Consider the following 21,181-nt stretch of genomic DNA (forward strand, 5'->3'; position numbering starts at 1 on the left):
CAAAAAAAGTCCTAATTTTTCTTAAACAGACATAAGCCAAAACACATCAGACTTACTTTTTTATCCCAAGAGTCCTCCCTCCTCCACAGCTGGTTCAGAATCTCTGCCAGGTGGATGGCGGTTACTAACGGGGAGGGCGTCATACCTACCATTGCGTGGGGTAGGAAACAAGACTGGGAACTACGAACCCAGACTGGAAGGCCTTAAGCATCTTCCAGACAATTTTATTTATACCATTCAATTTCTTTGTATGTGGTACAAAGGTAAGCTTCAGTCTGCTGCTAAACTCAAACAGTTACAAATAATTGGAATTCTAGATAATGAAGTTTTAGTTACAATTTTTTTCTGTTTTAGATGCATACACAGATATGACAGAATGTACAGGATGTAGAAAAGTAAAATAAAAGAAAATACATTTCGCCCATAATCCCACCACCTCAAGTCACTGTCGTCATGGGGGGGGGGCCTTCATGGCAGCTAGTCTGAGACTAACCACCCCAATATGCCCAGGACTGAGGGGCGTTTCCTGGATATGGGACTGTCAGTGCGCAAACCGACAAAGTCCTGGGCAAAGTGGGATGAGTTGGTCCCCAAAATGAGAGTAACGCAAGATCTGTTTGTCTTAGCCAGTCATCTCAGGCAACTTGTGGAAAAGAGAGAGAGAACAAGCTAGTTGTCGTTTCAAGCTACTAAATTTTGACGTGGTTTGGTTCTATCTATCCATTTATCTGTCTGTCTATATTAAATTATACGTAGAGCCTTGTAACTGGATTTTAAAAATAACAGTATATTATGGACATATCTTCATGTTTTAAAATAGTCCTCCACAACAGCAGTTTAAATGGCCGCATGGAATTCCACTGAAGGGAGGCAAGGACCACAATCTGTCGAGCAACTCCCATATCATTGGACATTTATGTCGCGTCTCATTTTTTTGCTTTTCCAAGCAAAACTATTCCAAATACCCTTTTAGCTTAATCTTTGCATTCGAACTCCATGACTACTTCTTTAAGATTAATTCTTAGAAGTGGAATTGCTGAGTCAAAAGGTATTGTTTTGAAGGCTTTTGCCAAATGTTGCCAAACTGCCCTTCTTATATGTTGTGCTAATTTACAGACCCACTGACTCTATAAGAATGCTCATTTTGCAAACCCTGGTTTTGCCGCAACCAAACAAGCTCCCAAACCCTGTCAACTTGACAAGTTAATGAGACTTTCTTTTATTCTACAGTTAGTCTCATACACACCACAGTGAGATCCCTCTGGTCAACTTAAATTGTGCCATGAGAATACCTTCTGTGCAACAGCTCCTGATGTTTACATAAGTTATTACTTAAGCCCTCAACATCATCAAATATTTATTTAACATCCACCATAGGTTAAGAATTGCAACGAGAGGCCCCCGTGCAACTTCGAATCTCAAGGAGAGAACAGAGGCAGCGTTCTTTATCTTTGCCTTGGGAGTATTTTTAGGAACCTTCTTTTCTTTCCTCTATATAATCAAATTACAGGAAAACTGTCCTGCAATTTAGAAAATTAAACATTTTGCATCGTGAAATAGAAAATACTTTCATAAAAGAGAAAAATACATATGTATGTGTTAATAAATGGTTAAAAATTGGATTCGTATGTACTATCACCCAACTCCAGACATCGAACCTTACCAACACCTGAAAATCATCCCCTAGCCCCTTCCCGTGCGTCTTTATGGAATTCCCATCCTCTATCCTGCCCCAGAGGTGTGACCATTATAACTCTAAGGTGATCATTTTCTTTCTTTTCTCTCCTTTTCTACCATTATTTAGTTTTGCCTGCTTTTAGCTTTCTCTCAGGAAAATCATAATGACTTACTCTTCTGACTTGCTGTTTTTGCTCAGCATTAGGGAAGATTCATCCATTTTATTGTGGATAGTTGTATAATATTCCACTCTACAGATATGCCATAAATTTTAATCCATTCTACTATTGATAGCTTTGGGTTGTTACCAATTTTTGGCCTTCAGGCCAGTCTAGGATTCGGGACTGTAATCATGGAGCAGACGCTTTGAGGTAATAGACTTCGGATTAGATGCATAAATAAATCTAATCTTTATTTTTCATATATTTTTTTAAAAGATTTTATTTATTTATTTGAGAGAGAGCACAAGCAGGGGGAGAGGCAGAGAGAGAGAGAAGCAGGCTCCCCATTGAGCAGGGAGCTTGCTGGGGGCTTGATCCCAGGGTCCTGGGATCATGACCTGACCTGAAGGTAGTTGCTCAACCAACTGAGCCACTCAGGCGCCCCTAAATCTAATCTTTAAAAGACTTAGTTCTTTTGTGATGAGTTTTTCTTCCCAGTGCTTTCAGCTTTGATGATTTGCTTAAATTATAGTTTTGATTGTGAATCCTATTATCTGGAATCTTCTTTCGGTATAGCTGTTAAGCAAAGTTTTTTCCTTCCTACCTATGGAACTCTGTAGGTACAGGAAACACGCAGAATGATGGCGCCACTGCAGCTGCCGGAGCTCTTTCCTCCTGCCGTAGTTGCTGTTCTCAGTGAAAAACTTGGAGTTTCTGGGAAATTAATGGGCTCAGAAGTGAGTGGGGTTAAAGGAACTGACCTGGGAGAGAAAGGAGATCCACCGAGTTAGAGATTTATTTAGATTAGAGAACATCATATTTTAAGAAAGCAGTTGTCTTGTGGAAAGTTGGGGAGTCATCACCATGTAGAAAAATTGAGTTTTTTACCTGATTCAAACTGGGTTCAAATCTGTTTCCATCACCTTATGGTTACCTGATGATGAGTGATTTACTCACCCGAGAATCTTTCATCTTTTGCAAAACCAGGATGATAAAACTTTTCCTAAAAAATTAGGGAGGGAATGCAAGTGGTTAAGAGGTATTTGTGATTCGAAATATATATAGCATGTTGATAATATTCAGCTGTCGGCCTTTAAAAATAACTTTTAAAGTTTAAGGAATTGTAAATATAAAAATGGCATATAAAAATGCAGATAAAAAGAATTTAATTTGGGCTTAAATTCTGATTAAGCACTTGAAAGTATTTTAAAATCTCTCACGTTGAAAAGACTTGCTCCATGCCCTTTTATTTTTGTCTCTATTTTGTCTCTATTTTGTCTCTTTTTTAAATGCTGAATATTGCATTTAGCACCATGTAATTTAATAATTCAGCAGGCAGATTCTTCACAAAATGGTTAAAATGAAAGATTAAAATACAGCATTGAATACAAAATCAGAACTTTGTATATAAAAGATAGTATAATCCATCTTATTATATTTGTTTCTTTCCCTCTCTTGAAAATATATGTATTTGTATGATAGCCTTAAGACTTATGTAAAGTTATGGTGGTAAGGGGAAAAGGAACGTGAAATGTCTCAGATTTAAGTAGTTACATACAAGCAAAATCTTTGTCCCTTTAATATGTTAGATAATTACATGTAAGTTGATGATTGTATTTATTTTATATCTTAATCCTTCATGAATGAAGAAAAACTGGAGGTAATATTTATATTTAGAAATTCTTAACAGTTGGAATGAAAGAACCAGTTTCACATTTAACTTACAAATATATGGTTTTTGTAAAAAAAAATTGAGGGAGATAATTAAGTATCAATGAGATGATAGAATGTTTAAGATTTTATTTTTGTTTACGATTTTATTTATTTGTGAGAGAGAGAACACACAAGCAGAGAGTAAGGGTTGGAGGGCGGAGGGTCAGAGGTCGAAGCAGGCTCCCCACTGAACAGGGAGCCCAACAGGGGCTCAGTCCCAGGACCTGGAGATTGTGACCTGAGCCAAACGCAGCTGCTTAACCTGTTGAGCCACCCAGTTGCCCCTAGGATTTTGTTTTAAATAAGCTGCTGTGAAGAAGGGTGGGGAAGAGGGAGAGATACCGGTAAACAGTACTGGACAGAGGTTGGTCGTTGGTAAGAGGTTAAGGGATTATGCATGGCAGTTTTGTTACGCTATTGTCTTTACTCATGCGTGTGTTAAAAAATTTCCATAATAGGCACACCTGGGTGGCTCAGTTAGTTAAGCATCTGACTCTTGGTTTCTTCTCTGGTCATGATCTCAGGATCATGGGATCAAGCCCCACCTTGGGCTCTGCACTCAGTGTCCAGTGGGCTTGAGCTTCTCTCTCCTCCTTCTACCCCTCCACCTGCTCATGTGTGCGGGCACTCTCTTTCTCTCTCTCAAATGAATAAATCTTTTAAAAATTTTTCCATAATAAAATGTGAAAATGAAAGCGGATCAAAAAAGATAGTGATTTTACCTTCCATTGTATCCAGGTGAATGACATTGGCACTGAAGGAATGGATTGTTGGAGAGTAGGAATGCAACTACATTTTGTTATGTGCTGATGACTGTGGTAGGTTTTGGGGATGCCAAGGTGGGTTAGACTCGCTTCCTATTTTTAGGGAGCTCTGGGCGAGTGGGAGAGACAATGCAACACCGGGAGAACAGGCAGCTTCAGGGCAGTGCTGGGGTGAGAAGGCTTACTCTAGTATTTGGGAAGTGGGACAGGGTTGTGGAAAGAATGATGTATGGCTGTCAAAGCAAGCTTTGCCTGTTTTAGACTTTTTCTTTGAACCAGCTTCATGTCCAGAAAAGAGGGTGGGGGAGATCTTTCCCTTTTAGAATTTGTTTTTTCTTGAGTCACGCAGCTTAAATTCTACAAATCAAGAATTCATGCTATGACTCTTAGCTTGCTTGCACAGCTACACCATGGATGAAGCAGGAATTGGGGAGCTAACCCCCACATCTCCCATGCCGCTAAAGAGGTTCTTATCTCTGTATGAATTCCCCGTGAAAACGGAAAAGCTATCCAGTGGGAGGTAAATAAGAACAGACCAAAGACCATAGGGGGGGTCGTATTGGGGCGGCATACCACATGCACGGAGACGCACCAAGACTGACTTAGTGTGCCACGGTGAGAAATGGACCGCACTTTCAAAACGCTGAGTGCTGTTCAGACGCACGGCAAACCCATAAGGAACGCTGATGTGTTTCTGTACAGGAGAAGCAACAGAGACCGGGAGACTCCGTGGGTGTTCATTCCGATCCACAAACTACTGGTCTTAGGTCCCTTTTCAAAGCGTACGAGCAGCCTCCGTAGCTTGCTTGTGGCCCTGTGTTTAAGTGAGTTTCATCTGACTTCCATTCACCTTTAGCCAATCATGATGCAAAGGGCATCTTCACCACATGGGGGACATCCGTAGATAGGCAGGGCTTATGAATAACATCAGATAAATACCTGCTAAAAGGAGCTAAAAGGCTAGTCAGAGGCGTACAGCTGGACGGGCATGCCGATACTCCGTGGGCTTTCTGTTTGGTTCAACTGTGACTTGAATGGGCTCAATCTTGCTTGTGGGTCTCCCTAAATGTGAACCAACGGCTGGGTTTCTGTTCCTTTTTCACCTTTAAGGCTGTTTTTTTATTTTTTTTAAGATTTTATTTATTTGTTTGACAGAGAGAGACAGCCAGCGAGAAAGGGAACGCAAGCAGGGGGAGTGGGAGAGAAAGAAGCAGGCTCCCAGCGGATCAGGGAGCCCCATGTGGGGCTCGATCCCAGGACACTGGGATCAGGCCCTGAGCCGAAGGTAGACGTTAACGACTGCGCCCCCCAGGCGCCCCCCCCCCCCCCTTCAGGGCTGTTGAGTGGTGCCGTAGTCCCGCAGGAGTGATGAACCCGGGTGTTGGTGAGTATCCTGTGTACGATAGTGTTCATATACACAGGGTGCTAAGGAGCTTGCTCTTCACTGGGTCTGTATCTCCTCAGTCCAGAGCAATGTGCTAACTCTAAAAAAGTTCAGTAATACCTGAAATGTGCTTCCACAGTATCCATAATACTTTGGATTTTGCAGGCTACATACAGTCTCTGTCACATACTCTTTCTTCCTTCCTTTCTTTTCCTTCTTTCCTTCCTTCCTTCCTGTTTATTTTAAACAGGAATCCTTTAAAAATGTAAAAATCGGGCGCCTGCGTGTCTCAGTTGGTTAAGCCTCTGCCTTCGGCTCAGGTCATGATCCCGGGGTCCTGGGATCCAGCCCCACATTGGGCTTTCTGCTCAGTGGGCAGTCTGCTTCTCCTTCTCCACCTGCTGTTCCCCAACCCCCCAACCCACCATGTGCTCTCTCTGCCAAATAAATAAATGAAATCTTTTTAAAAAATAAATAAAATAAATAAAAATGTAAAAATCATTCACTGGGGGGTGGAGTAGAGAGTGGGGAGAGGGTAGGAGAGATGTAGTGTATAAAATTGAGGCCAGAGGCCCTAGGGGTGTAATTTGCCTATGCTTGCTTGACATCACAGTGGTTCATAATGAAAAAACATGATTTTGCTATGCAGGCTTTGAGGAATCAGTATGGGCTGACTAACTGATTTCCCATTCCTGAGTCATTCTTTGGTGATGGGGAATTGTATTGGTCGTCACCACCCAACCCCCTTCTGTAGCCACATTATTATGGAGTAAACTTGAGGTGATTATAAATTTCTCTACTCGACTGAACAGTACTTCATTAGTGAGTGTCATGAGTCCTGTGGTAACAATTTGTGAAGTCCTTTGAGGTGAAGGGCAAAATCATAAATATTAATTATAGCCATTGTTTTGATGAAAGGAGGATTACGGAGGCACAGAAGCCTCTAGGTCTACCTATTAAACGTACTCCAGCTCTTAAGTTCTTGAATGTAGGGGCTGAATTATATTAGAAAAAAACTCCATGGGTTTCTTCTGTGGTCTGCAGTCTAATAAAAGGCTGACTTTTCATATGACATTATTTTAAAACACCTTCTAAAGCTTTCAGAGTCATTTTCATGAGAAAAAAAAATTCAAGAAAGAAACATTTTAAGCTATTAGTGCTTTTCATCAGGAATGCAGTAATACAGTCAGGTTATTGGTGTAAAGCCCCAGACTTCAGTGTTAAAATGAAACCCATCTACAGGGTGAAATTTTTAAGGAGGTATAAAACACACTTAAGGCTCTTTGAACTAGTTATGAAGAAGAAAAAAAAAACCTTGAATAAACATATTTTTCATATTTTATACGTGTTACTATGGAGAAAAATAATTAGAAAGTTACCGAGTGACTTCATTTAGATCAAAATATTTCTTTTGCGCATTGCTACACTAGCCAAAAAGCCAGGAACTGCTGGGGAAGGTGATGATTATTTACCATCCTGATAAATGTCATCTGTTAAAGTCCCAGTGCTTGAAAAAGAAAAAGGAGGATGTGTCAAGGAGACTTACTTTGAAATAAAGGGGCATGGCAAAGTTCAAAGTGTTATCAGTGTGTGATTATGTTTTACTTTGTTTTTTTTTTTTTTTTTTTTTTAAGATTTTATTTATTTATTCGACAGAGAGAGACAGCCAGCGAGAGAGGGAACACAAGCAGGGGGAGTGGGAGAGGAAGAAGCAGGCTCATAGCGGAGGAGCCTGATGTGGGACTCGATCCCATAACGCTGGGATCACGCCCTGAGCCAAAGGCAGATGATCAACCGCTGTGCCACCCAGGCGCCCCTATGTTTTACTTTGTACATAGACTTGTAAAAAGGTTGGCCCAAAGGCTTGGTTTCTAGTATCATTTTCTTATAAAAGGAAAAATTATGAAATATGGAAAATTATTTTTAAAAATCATATGTCCCAACACCCAGAAAAAAAAAAGCCATCATTACAGTATTTTCTCTATCCACCTATTTTTAACATAGTTAGTTGATGCTATGAATATTGTTTAGTAACTAGATTTTTTTTTTCATTTAATATACCAGATTATCTTTGTGTGCTATCCATTTAATTTTTATTGAGAATTATACTTTGGGAAGATCATTTTAATGGCCACACAATTTTGAATTTATGAATACACTATAGTTTGCTTGATCAATATATTTGGTTGTCGTGACAGAAACTGATCTCAAAAATATTATCCAAAAAGGGGAACTTGGTGGCTCTTGATATAGGGAAAGAAGAAGTAGGGTTGGCTTCAGGGTCGCTTGGATCCAATATCAGGACTGTCGTTCCATTTCCGCGCCTTAAGTCTTGGCGTCTTTTGTTGTCACCCACTCTCTGTCCCTTCAGATGGCTTCTTGAATGGAGATGGCCACAGGCAGCTCCAGAGTTCTAATAGGGCAATCCCTGGGAAAGGCTTAGCAATGGAAAGGAGAGGAGCTCTTTCTTCTACTTTCAGCTTGGGGAATCTCTGGAAAAGAAGGATCTAGAAAGGCTCATCTTTGGGTAGTTGCTCATTCCAGGACCAATTTCTAGCAGGTATTACTCCAATTGCCCTGGCTTTGGTCATGGACCTCCCTATGGCCAGGGGGACAGACAGAGGCAAGAGATTTATAGAACCATTGAATTTGGGAGGAGGCACAGCTTTTCTTTGTCGGGAGTGCAGGGAGGCTGGTCCCAGAGGACTGGAAAATATGGTGTTATGTAGTTAAATATAAGCCTTATCCAGTATGTGAACTGTTACCAGTTTATGCAATCAAATGTTTATGTTTATAGCTAAATCTTGAGCAAAAGTTTAGAAGTAAAGTTTAAGTTGGTTTTTGCAGATATCTGTTGCATCTGTTCTAAACAACTTCAGAGGATTAAAACAAAGTATTAGAGTGATGGTAGAGTAAAAACTGAAATATTATAGCTCCCATGCTATTTTATTCCAAACCTTAAAAATGGAATGTTCTAGCTTCTAAGTACTCGGCTGTATCTGCTTTTCCTTTTATTTAATAAATTGGTTTCAATTTCACCAACTCCTATTTCCTGAATTAAGAACTTCCTGCATTAAGAAGTTCATTATCTAAATTACAACTTGCTGTAATCATTCCACATTCAAGCCAGCAAAACTTTAAGTTGTCCTGGGGTCTGAGCAAAACTCCTTTCATCTGTTCTCTCAACGGAATCAGGTTTGCACGTTGATGAAATGTACGGCACATTATTGCTCTCATCTTCCCCTTATTATTAAGTGAAATGTCTTTTATGTAGTGGAAAAGCCTAGGAGGAAATTGGGTGAGTCCAAGAAGCCTAAAAGAGGGGTGCTTTAGGAGAAAAGCTTCCCGTGATGAGTAAGCATTCCTTACTCACCTCTCATGTCCAGAAAGCAACAGGGACCGTAGACCAGCTTCTGCCTCTTGCCACCAGACCTCCCTCGGGCAATTCTTCAAACAGTAGCCATTCAAAAATAATTATCTTGTTTATTTTATTTTGCTGAGGCTTTTTTTGAACTTTTATGTATCTTTAACATATCACTTCATTGTTTATTTAGGCTAGAGTGCATGTGTACGGCCGTACAGAAGGAAAAACATAATTCATATCTGATTCTGTACATTATCAAGTACGGCATACAAAGATGCCCACTAATGAGTTCATTAAGTGTTAAATAATTAGGTAATTGGTGTCTTAAGTGTTTTGTAGTATGCAGGAATCCTTGATGCATTGTTATATAGACACCTAAGAGTGTTTCAGTGATGTTTGGGGAAATTGGTTGGGATTTTCAGACATACTGGGAATACCTTATTATTCTTTCCATTAAAAATAATGGATTCATAGGGCCTGTCATCCAAAAATAAGCCAACCCACTTTTGGAAAAGGATTAAACTTACTATGCAACATATTTTTCAGGATGGGATAATGAAGCATTCCTTTATGAACTAAATTTTGGATATTATTCTGATTAAAACACAGTGAATGCCTCACAACTAAAATATAGTGCCTAATGGGTGATCCCCCCCACCACCCTTCTTTCCCCTAGAATATAAAATCTAGGAGAATTTAATGACTTCATTTTTGCATAAATTCTTTGAGGGTAAGGTCAGCATGCTATTTACCTTTGCATATGAAGGGGATCAGAATATGCCATCCCCAAAATGCCATGTTGGTATAAGGATTATTTTGAGCTAAAGGCAATTAAGAAACAGCAAACACAGAAGGTGCTCCTGCCCTCCCTCCTTCTGCCTAAAAGCAGGGTATAAATTTCTCTTTTGTAAAGGAAACTTCCCTTTGTAAAGTTAGTCTTCTGTGAGTCTTTTGAGATAATTCTTATCACCTCAGATGACTTGAGACATAACAAATCTTCCTAAACAATCCTTATTTACCATGTACTCCCAATCGTCTTCCTAAAATGTACCCCATCCCCCCTTTTTCTTTGTCTGGTCTCTACATCATCCTTTGTTAAAATGGTATATAAGAACCTGGGTCTCTTTGGGGTTTTCATTTCTTTTCTGTGAAGCCCCATCCCACCATGTACATAGGAAATAAACCTTCTTTCCTATTAATCTGTCTTTTGTCAGTTTAATTCACAGACCCCAGTCACTGAACCTAAGACACTAGAGGAAAGGTTGTTTTTTTTCTTCTCCCCTACACATAGCATACAGTGTGCTACAGCATGTGCTCAATGTATTATTTTTAAAGAGATAAAAATTGTCTTATTTAGTCTATCTTGATACCAATGTCTGCACTATCCTAAATGGAAATCTGGAAAATTTTTTGCTAATTTTATTAAATGAATGGTCAAATTAGATAATTCAGACACTGCAAATGGATTAGGTTTTGATATTTTTTTGCTATATCTGGGTTATTACCTGAAACTACGGATACCCATTGGCAATTCAGGAAAGTAGGCTTTGTTTAAAAATAATGAGGAGATAGAGAGTTACCCCATCCTTGATGAGTAATGAAATGTGTTTGGATTTAGAAAAGCTCATGTTGGTACTTGGGAGAAGTACAGGGCTTAAAAGAGGGGATTCCCAAAAGTCAGAAAAAGTGTGAGAGTAAAACCTGAGATAAGGTTTTGGAGGGAAGTTATGATGGGAAGGCGATGGGGAACAGAGTTGGGTGGGGACTTGGAGCTTGATAGAACATGGTGAGTTTAGAGATGGCATGAGGAAGCCATAGGGCAGGGGTAGCTTCTAGGGGCTGACTTGGAGCTCTGTCATCAGAGAAAGAGATAAAGGGGTGGAACTGAGTAGAATCCAAGGAGTCCACAGAGTTGGGATTTTAGTGGCTGGAAGGAAGAGGATTTCAATCAGAATCAAGAGGTTGACCTGGAACAATTTTCCTTCACTCCTCCCCTACGCACCCCCCACCCTGAGGCCATGAGAACCGACAGAACTATTACTCCTTAGAAGTAGATGTGATGGTGAACCAGAAGTGAGAATTGAACAGGATCCTTCAAATCCTAATCTGTGTCCATCTAGGTCAAGCTCAATAAGCCCAGGTTCCTAGAAATTACCCGATTTGTGTCCTTCGATATTACCTCAGTGATCAGAGTTTACTCTAAGCCAGTGACCGTATGGGTATATTTTGGAGCATACAGGACAGGAGTAGCTATAGGAATAAGAATATTTCAGGAACATGGTTTCTGGAGGGGAAACCCCAATTCTTGAGGTAATAATGGCCTTAACTAAAAGTGGACATTCAGAAGGTCAGGGCTTCCTCACAGAAGCTTTAAGGGCTATAAATACCAGGGGTTCTGTTGTTCAGACATCAAGACTATCAATTCTGAGGTTAAAAAAAAGGCTGAATTTATCTTGTTTAGCAAGGGAGATGGAATATTGGAATACAGTTTACTTAAGGATTGCTTGATCAAGATTTACTTTTCTGAGTGAGTACAGAGGGTTTGTTCTAACAGAAGGGAGAAAACTTTTTATTAGCTCTAACAGGATTGGGGAATAATATGAATTGGCTCTTGTACCAAAGCTGGGCTGCTGTAGCCTACTCAACTTAAAGCTGTTTCATTTTGGTTGTATAATCCCTGATAGGATTTCAAAAATCCCAGTTCCTCAAGGTCTGTGATTTAAACAACAAGGTTTCTTAGGACTATGTCCCTGATGCTCACCAGCAGAAGCAGTTTTATAGTTTTGGCCACATTCAATCAGGCAAATCAAGAAATAATTTGAATTATGTGGTCTAACTATGTTTATTGGTCACATTAACTGGAAAACATTTGAATCTCTTATTTATTTATCTTGTACTGTAAAGACTCAACCTTCAGCAAAGCCTAATACTCTTTTGTTAGGAGTATTAAGAATGGAGAGTCTAAAGTAGGTTGTGTGTCCCAGGTGTATCAGCCATGGGTTAGGGTGTCTGAACCAAGGGGATTCCAAAGTATGTTAGAACAGTGTGTTCCATTTCATGAACGTTTGTTAAGCGGATGATAATCATATCGTATGTACCATTGCTCAGTGCCCGTATGCCCATCACTTTATGTAATGTCTAAGTCTCAACAATCCTGTAAGAAGGTAAGGGCGTAGCTATTACCATGTTACAAATGAGGAATATGGGGCTTAGGTAACCTGCCCAAGGTCATCCAAGTGGTCAATGACTGAACCAGAAATTTAACAGGGTCTTTCTGATTCCAGATTCTGTGGTCAAACCTCTGGACCTTGCCCCTCCCTCTCTCACTCTCCTTGTGAATCTATTACATGTTAGTGCCAGGATTGCCACGGGTTTATTTTGAGTAGTGCATTTTTGCACAGGACAAATAATTACTAAGAAAATAATCACTATCTGATTTAGGCCTCCATTAAGATACATACCTCATATCTTCAGTTCCTAGAAGAAGTTCATGGGACAAACTCCTTTCAACAGAAATCACCAAGCACTACATCACCATCTATCCTTTAGGTGAGAAGGAATAACACTATTCAGGTTCAACATGTTGCCAAGATGAAATATTGGTAAAAGGTTTCCTTTCATTGTTATTATTCTTTACTCTGATTTGTTCCCTCTCCTTTACCCATATTTTCAAGCCTGATTGTGCTTCTAATCTGGACAAGAATCACCAACTGTAATAATTCATACTAAAGTGTTAGTGACTAAGGGCATCATTCAACATTTTGTCTTCTTTTCGAAGAAAAAAAGAGACAAAAAACAAAAACCAGGGATGACAATGGCTAACACAGAGGAAGCGACTATTAGCCGCAAGATCTTTAGGTACTCATTAGCCATAAGTATCTAACTTTTTTTTTTTTTTAAGATTTTATTTATTTATTTGACACAGAGAGAGAGGCAGCGAGAGAGGGAACACAAGCAGGGATAGTGGGAGAGGGAGAAGCAGGCTTCCCGCTGAGCAGGGAGCCCAATGCGGGGCTCGATCCCAGGACTCTGGGATCATGACCTGAGCTGAAGGCAGACGCTTAATGACTAAGCCATCCAGGTGCCCCAGTATCTAACTTCTTAATACACTTGATACTGAAGGATGGCAGAATATGCTTTCCCAAAATATGCTGCTTGGGTATATGGGTTATTTTGAGCTAAAGGCACTAAAAAACATATGTGCAAGAAGGGCACTCTGGTCTCCCCTCTTCTTCCAGAAAGCAGGAGATAAAACTCCCCTGGGAAAGATGCCCTCTCAGGACCAGGAGGAAAGGAATATTCTTATCACCAGAGGGGGAGGCTGAGAGAAATCTGTACGAACAGACCTTGTTAAAATAACTCTTATCTTCCTTTAGTCTCTCCATAGGTTTTAGTTACTTTTCCACAATCACATCTCTTTGTTCAACCTAATATATATGCCCTTAGGTTTTGCTACTTCTTTGCATTTTCATTTCCTTATGAACACTCTTGTGTCCTGTAAAACTTATATTAAACAAATATGCTTTTCTCCTGTCAATCCTTCTTATGTTCATTTAATTCTCAGGCCCAGCCAGAGACTCAAAGAGGGTCGCAGTTAAGTTTCTCTCCCCGTACAGTACCTCCACCTTGCAAAGTGAAGCAGTAGAATCCACTTCCTACCCTCAAGGAGCCTATATTTCAATACAGGAGATGGGCAAGTCAGCCGTATCATGGTGGAAGCATCACTGGAGTCATGTGCGGGTGCGCAGAGCACAGAGGGAGGTGATGGGGGGGAGGGGTGTATGAGGCAGTGTTCCTGGAAGCCATGGCTTCCTCTCGCCCAGCCATTATATTCTGTGAGGTTGACATTATTCAGACTATGAGATGTGCAGGCCAAATGGCTGTCACAGCTTTCACCTGTGTTCGGCAACCTCAGTTCAAGTAGGCTGTTGAATCAGCACCTCCATGTGATCTCTCTGGTGCACAGGAGTGGGGACGAGAGGTGTTACGCTCCTAAATGTCAGGAGAGAGAAGTTTCTAGAGATTCCTGCCAGTCCTAGGGTAAGGATGTAAAGGTAGAGAGTGATTTAAAGAAACTTCCAATAAATTAGGATTGGGGTTTAAGGTGAACCTGCTTCTGGCTTCTCAAGAATCACATGAATGACCCCTACGGAATTTTGGGGAAAAGGAAATGGCTTTTGACAGGTTGTCAGTTCCACTTTTTGTAGGAGACTGTTTTTTGTGGTTCATGCGTACTGAACTGATGGTGTTTATTTTTAATTACTTTGATGGTGTTTCTCTTGATTATTTAGTGGTGGGCTTTTAATTTCTTTGAACATATTTAGAAGGTCTTATTAGGATGTACTTCCTTGCATTTTGCATAGTAAATGCAGAGATCTTAATGATTCAGGGTTCAATCTACGTGTAAGGTGGTGTCATTTTCAGGGCCAGAAGCTGAATCTGCCCAAACCATGTTCTTACTATTCAGAAGTCATTCCTTTGAATGAAGTCTCTCCCCTTACCCTGCCATTTCTTATAAAGGTATGTTTGTCTTATTTGGCCATTACAACATTAGCTCGTTAAGACCTGTAGCTAAATAATATAGGATTATTATTATTATTTTAATTTAAATTTAATTTTTTAAAAGATTTTATTTATTTATTTGACAGAGGGCCGGAGAAAGCACAAGCAGGGGGAGCAGCAGAGCGAAAGGGAGAAGCAGGCTCCCCACTGAGCAGGGAGCCCGACGCACGATTCGGGACTCAATCCCAGGACCCTGAGATCATGACCTGAGCAGAAATCAAGAGACAGCCACTTAACTGACTGAGCCAGCCAGGCGTTCCCCTCCTCTGCACCCCCCGCCCCCAAACTACTCCTGACATAACTTAGAGCAATGGTTTCCACACTTGGCTGATCAGAACACCAGTAAATTTAGTACAGATTCCCAGGTGTCTATTCTAGAGCTTCTGTATCAATGTCTAGGGTACGGCCGCAAGAATCTGTTTTAAAAGCTGTCCAGGTGATGCAGATAGTCTGGGAGCTTTTAAAACCCCTGCCATAAAACGAACAGGGGTTTCAAATTCTCAGTCTTATCTCAGCCTCTCATTGAATGTGCTCCTGTAACGGCTTAAGGTAATAATGATGCTGTCGGCTATTTCCTGTTGATGAACGACCAGTTGGAAGAAGTTGTCTCTAGGATCTTTAAATTCGACTGCCAATAATTACCCCACTCGAGATTCCCCTGCAGTTCAAATCCGTCAAGTCTTCCTCTGCAAGGAACATCGCACTCTGAGGTTGGCTTAATTGCATTCCTTTTACAATTCATCTCTCAAATGCCACAGTTGCTCTAAAACAGAAAAAAAAAAAAAAAACCAAGAGGATCAAAGTGTACGTCTCCGCTGGAACACACTGAAGCAGGAGAGGCTGGGGAGAAGATTTAGCCCTTGGGTGGATTTTGCTGAAATGTTTTATTTGTGCAGCAGTGATTTGTACCAGGTAATGTGAACTGGGTTGCCCTCGGTCTCTTTATAGATTACACCCCATTTCCTTGACCGTGCTGCTAAGTAATTCTTGGGGAATTACCCTCCCTCCAACTTCTCTCTGCTAACAGAGTGATCTGCCACAGACGCTTTCACTTTATGTACTGCCGGGCAGCCGGTGGCCTCAGAAAGCTGCCTGCCTTTCCAATCGTTCGGACTGGAGCTGCAATCCTTCCACCCACCCCTTTCCCGTGAGGTAAAGAGAATGTTCATACCTCAGGTCTTGTTACCAAGCAACAGAGTTCCATTTGCCAATTGCCACCATTTCCTTCTCATAGTATTACAGGCCTTATTATTAACATTTAGTTCGGAGAAATTGCTGTCATTATGTGAAGTAACTTCCTTTAGAGGTTATTCATTAACCTTAGGTATTTTACTGTGTAATTATAATTGCCAAGTGCCGCAGGCTTGGAAAACCTTTGAACTCCTCAAGGTATTAGGGGACGGCAGAAAGGATATTATCTGATTTCTCTTCCTTTTCCAGTTAAGTTTTAATTTTGAAGGTGCCCCATTTCCCCTCCAGAGGTGTCTGCCTTCCTAAAAGTAAACTCTTCCTTCCCATTCTTCCAGATTGCTGACTGTAAACTCAGAAGATAACGATGAAGGAACTTGCTTGTTAGAGCCTTGAGTTCCCCAAATACTGTAGACCGGAGCGAAATTGTACCTCCTTTGTCTTAAGGAAAAATGGTGGGGATACGCAGGAGCCCCGCGTGGTTGGCATACACTCTTGGGCATAAGTGGGGCTCCTTGAAGCCCTCACACAATACCTGAAATTGTGTATTGTGCACAACCCGGTTCTTACACGGCGGAAGAGCCTCAACATGCTGCTCACTCCATGGCTCTAGAAAAGCCATTTTTCACTCCCCAGCTTTGCGGGAGCCAGGTGTGCAGTCCCTCCTATGCCTGGGGTACAGCCGCCCTCCGTCGCCATTGCTTAGACAATGACCCTTCTGATTTGTCCTACTGCGTGGTTGCCAAGCACTTTCGTCCCCACTCAGTACAACTTTAGGTATGCATTTCACATATATTTTCAGGCAAAAAAAAAAAAAAAAAAAAAAAAAAAAGTAAAAGAAAGAAAGAAAAAGAAAGAAAGGAAAGTGCACCCCTGCCTCGTAAAACAAAAGTAACTGCCATTTTTCTCCCCCCAAACCCATGTGACTGCAGCACGGGTGCCCTAAAAAAGGAAAACCTGTTTCCCTCCTCCCAGGTTTCTGGTTTCTCCACCCTGTCTCCCCACAGTCCTTTACTCCCTGCACCCAGTTCTTCCGGCCTCCACCCAGACTCCGAGCAGTGGCCCGACATTCCAGGTAACCTGATTCCCCAGACGGCAGAGGCGGGGGCCCGGTGCTGGGAAGGCGCGGCCACGTGACCTTTCCTGCCCGCCAAGGGACATGCATACCTTATTCAGAAAACTAGGGGACAGGTGAGCCCAGAGGACTGTTTTGAATCTGAAATTTAAAAACATATATTTACTAAAAGGGTGCTTGCCTCCGCCTCAGACAGCTTTCTCTTTGATCACTACAAATGAAAAGGCGCGGCTGGCCGTGGGGTTTTTCTGGCGTGAACTGATCTGCAAGACAAAGGCAGCTCCCTGTCGGGGAGGAAAAGGCGGAGCGGGTTTTATGGGAGCTGCGGCACAAGTCTGAACGCGGAGGCTTCACGCGGGGAGGGCCAGCCGCCCTGGCAGGAGCCCCGAGCTGCAGGTCTTGGCTGGGAAGTGCGTCCCTCCGTCATTTCCCTGGCTCGGCGTCCCTCGCTGGCCCTTGGAAGCTCTCTTCTTTGATCTGTAAAATGGGAGAAAATAGGGGACACTTTGATATTCTTGAAAAGGCTCGGGGATTTGCTGCTTCCTCCCCGAAGAAAGGGCTTGTGGGGAGTTTCTTTGAGAACTGGAAGGAACATGCTGCCACATGTAATAATCTAATGAGCTGGGTCTCCTATTCCAGTGCCCATTAATCAATCAGCCGACTCGGGAAGTGTGTAGCGTGGGTTCTGTGTGCGGCGGGGAAGTAAGGGCAGGGTCTCTGCTTTGAAGGGATTGATGATTTAGCCCACGCGATGGGCTATAGGTGGGTCAAACATGGGAACGTGGTAATACCTGATACTATCGAGTACTTCCGAGTACTTCCTGAGTACTTCCCGTGTGCCAGGCGCCCTGGGGCCCTTCCCTCTGTTCCTCATAACATTCCAGCCTGTAGGCACTCTGTTATCATCCCCATTGTATACACATTTTAGGGAGATCACTTGCCCCAGGTCACCCAGTGTGTGGCCGTCAGGCTGCCCTCCAAGGCCTGTGTGGCGACTCCAGGGGATGAGCCCCATTGGCAGGCAAGCCCCCATCCGCGCAGCATCCTATGACGGTGCGCGGTCAGTTGCCTTCTGCCTCGCCTGACCACTCCCGCCAGCCCGCACTGCTCCCGCCCTGTCTCTGGAGAGCAGGGAAGCTGCCTTGGGTCACCCCTGTGGAAATTTAAGTCGCTGCTGCCCTTTGGGACCCGACATAAATTTCATTTCATCCCTTCCTCTGTCCATACTCAACAGTCACAACCCAGTGAATTTCTCCTCAGGCAGCATTAACCTTGTGTGTCCGTCTTGTCTGGTCCTCTGTGATTTTATTATCCAGGTGGGGAAGAAATGTTGTTCAGAACAGTTAAATGTACAAAGCAGGCAGATGGAGCAGAACTTCACCTCAGTGAAGTGGTCTCTTAAGTCTTTTCCTCTAACATTTAATGATTTGTTCGCTCTCTGCTTCACACCGAGCAGGGACCTTTCTGAAACCTAGTCAGGGAGAGTCAGGGTTTCATCAGTACCCTGAAGGTACCAACAGTATGGCGTCCTCAACTCAGTCCGCCACTCATGAGATCTAAAGGACCAAACAGAAGATGGTTTCTCACGTAAGCCAACATCTTGATATTTTTTAATAGCTTGAAACACCAACCACCAAGATTTTCTGAGGATCCTGGGGACATACATCTTTTGACCTGGTGTATAATCCCACGTCTCTGGATGCTGGGCGAATTACAGCAGCTCTCTTGGGCATGGGTCTGAATAGGAAATATTCTGGTGTTTGGAAAATCCCAGATTGATGGGAATTAACCGTTGGTTCACTGTTTTTTATGTTCTATCCCTAGATGATAGGATGGAGAAGGCTTGGAAATCCCTGTTTAGTATAATTCTCTCTTCGCTACACCGGAAGCATAGGTATCTGAAGATTTGCTACACTTAGTTTTTCTTTTACTGAACACTTCTATTTGCCTCACTTACTGGTAGAAATAATGGGAAGAGTAGGTGTAGGGAAACCTTGGTTCTAGTTTGGGACCTGCTACTAGCCAGCCTTGGGCCAGTTCATGCTAATTCCCACCCATAGGGCCTCGGTTCCCTCACCTTTAAGAAACCTAAAAGAAAAATTTAGGCTGGGCCAGTGGTTTTCAAATCTGAGCAGCTCTGCTTTTGTCCTTTCTATATTGGAGTCATCAGAGTTTTGTGTAAGACGTTTGTTTAAGAAGTGGAAAGAGAGATTCACTGATAACAACTGTTATAAACCCACTGTTGCAGAGGCCCACTGAGATCTTCAGCTCTAATGTTCTACAGTTCTCTTAAAGGCACTTGGTGATGGCTGTGCTCCTTGGGAATCACAGTTGTTTCATTTGGCTGGATTATAAGTTACATAAAGGAAAGGAAAGGAAGACAAGGCCGGACGTGGAAGTTCAGTCCAGATTTGGGATTGCCACGGATGCTGGGCCAAGGAGCCTGGACGCTGCTTAGTTGGAATTCGGGAGCCATCAGTGGTTTTTGAGAGCAAAATGTTGTCAGTTATGATTTGCGGTGCAGCCGTGAGTAACAGTGACCTGAAAAAGAGTGGCTCAAGCCACTCTAGAAGGAAGCCACTGTACTTCCCTCTATAAAAAGCCTCTGGGGATTGGCACCATAGGGTGGGTGTGCGAGCTCCATGCAGTTATTAGGGGTCCAGGCCCCTGCTAGTTTTCTGCTCTTCTGTTCTAGTGAACAGGCTTTTGTTCTCATAGTTCATTCAGGGTCCAAGCTGGCTGCTGGACTCTACCCACCATGCTTGCCTTGCGGGCTAGAAGGAGGAAGAGGGAACCGTGCCCTGGGGTGCGCATCCCAGCTGAGTCAGCTCACTTTCATCAGCCTTCTCAGCAGTCCCTCACGACCCAGTTTTTTCCATCTCATTGGCCAGAACTTAGTCTCATTGCCACACCTAGTTTTAAGGGAGGCTGGGAAGTGTACAGTTTATTCTGGTCAGCAATGTGACGAGCTGCAAGTCAGGCCTCTATTACTAATGGAGAAGAGAAAATGGATATTGGGAGGCAGCTGGTGTGTGGTCTCTGCTACAGAAAATGATCCGAGTTCTACCCTGGATTCATTTATTTGGTGGCAATAGATGGGAGAGTACGGACTGGGTGGAGGGAGTGAACTAGGAAGATGGGTGGGGGAAGGAAGGGGGAATTAGTGCAGGAGAGGACCTACAAGGATTTTGTCAGCTGGGCGGGAGAGAGGGGGAGGATGCAATGAAGAGGCCCAGTTTTGGAACCCTGTGAAAGGGATGCTGGTGATGCCAGGGACTCAGATGAGAAAGGTAGAGGAAGAGGAGTTTTAGGAAAGGAGGTCATGCATTCGATTTTGGACATGTTGAGTTTGTGGTACGCCAGGACTGGAGTTTGGGGGAGTTTGTATTGTATATTTCCAAGTAAATATTAAATTTACCTAAATTAAATTTAAAAAAATTTTAAAAAATATTTTATTTATTTATTTATTTGAGAGAATAGGGAGAGAGAGAATGAGCAGGGAGGAGAGGGAGAAGCAGTCTCCCTGAGAGCAGGGAGCCTGATGCGGGGCTCGATCCCAGGACCCTGGGATCATGACCTGAGCCACCCAGGTGCCCGTTTACCTGATTTTTAAATCCTAACATCTAGGATGCTCTAATGTCTCAGCTACTCTTTTGGGGTTCATAAATTGTTACTTAAGGACATTCTGTTAATCATGATGGAGTAAGGCAATGGGGTTGCCGCTTCTCTGCAGAACCCAAGATCCACAGAGGTTCTCTCCCACCATGGGGCATAAGGATCCTGAGAATTACGACAGGGGTGATCTTCCAGGCAAATAAATGCACCTTTCGTAAAAGGCTTCTGCTCAGAATCCCCATGTGTTCTTCCACCCTAAAGGGCTCAAATATGCATGAAACACAAAACCCTTCAATTCTGGTCCAGAGGCATTTCTTAGCAGCAGATTTCCTTGTTTCCATTTTGCTCTCACCTTCCACCTGGCCTCACTTGACCTTCCCTGTCTTAGGCCCCTTGTTAGGGTGGCACAGACTAAGGGGTGCCGTTCTCATATTCAGGAGGGATGTACGTAAGGAGCCATGTCCCACATCTCGAGTCCAGGAGAAAAACTTACAGTGAAAATGTGGAGGTGAAGGCCCGAGTTGGATGGGGAGTGGCAACAGTCAACGAGGTGAATAGTAAAGGTGGTCAAGAGATTAAGGATTAAGACAAGGGGCTGTGAGCCTAGGTAGCAGGATTTAAATCCACTGAGCACAAGGCACTATGTGCAAGCCCTTAGTGCATCTCACCTGGATAAAA

General features: G+C 42.6%; 1 long non-coding RNA gene across 3 annotated transcripts; it reads right to left on the reverse strand.

The window, feature by feature from the left end:
• Window positions 1–7,349: 7,349 nt before the first annotated feature.
• On the reverse strand, window positions 7,350–16,055 carry LOC123001082 (uncharacterized). 3 transcript variants are annotated; one of them, XR_006409624.2, is made up of 4 exons: window positions 15,797–16,055; window positions 15,268–15,388; window positions 12,525–12,606; window positions 7,788–9,146 (listed from the first exon to the last, which is right to left on the reverse strand). It is a non-coding gene; the product is annotated as an uncharacterized LOC123001082 (long non-coding RNA). The 3 variants fall into 3 exon arrangements; XR_007187972.2 differs by having other exon boundaries at window positions 7,788–10,990; XR_007187973.2 differs by having other exon boundaries at window positions 7,350–12,606.
• Between the last annotated feature and the right edge of the window lie 5,126 nt (window positions 16,056–21,181).

Source organism: Ursus arctos, unplaced genomic scaffold, assembly GCF_023065955.2.
Source record: "Ursus arctos isolate Adak ecotype North America unplaced genomic scaffold, UrsArc2.0 scaffold_11, whole genome shotgun sequence".
Taxonomy (NCBI): Eukaryota; Metazoa; Chordata; class Mammalia; order Carnivora; family Ursidae; genus Ursus; species Ursus arctos.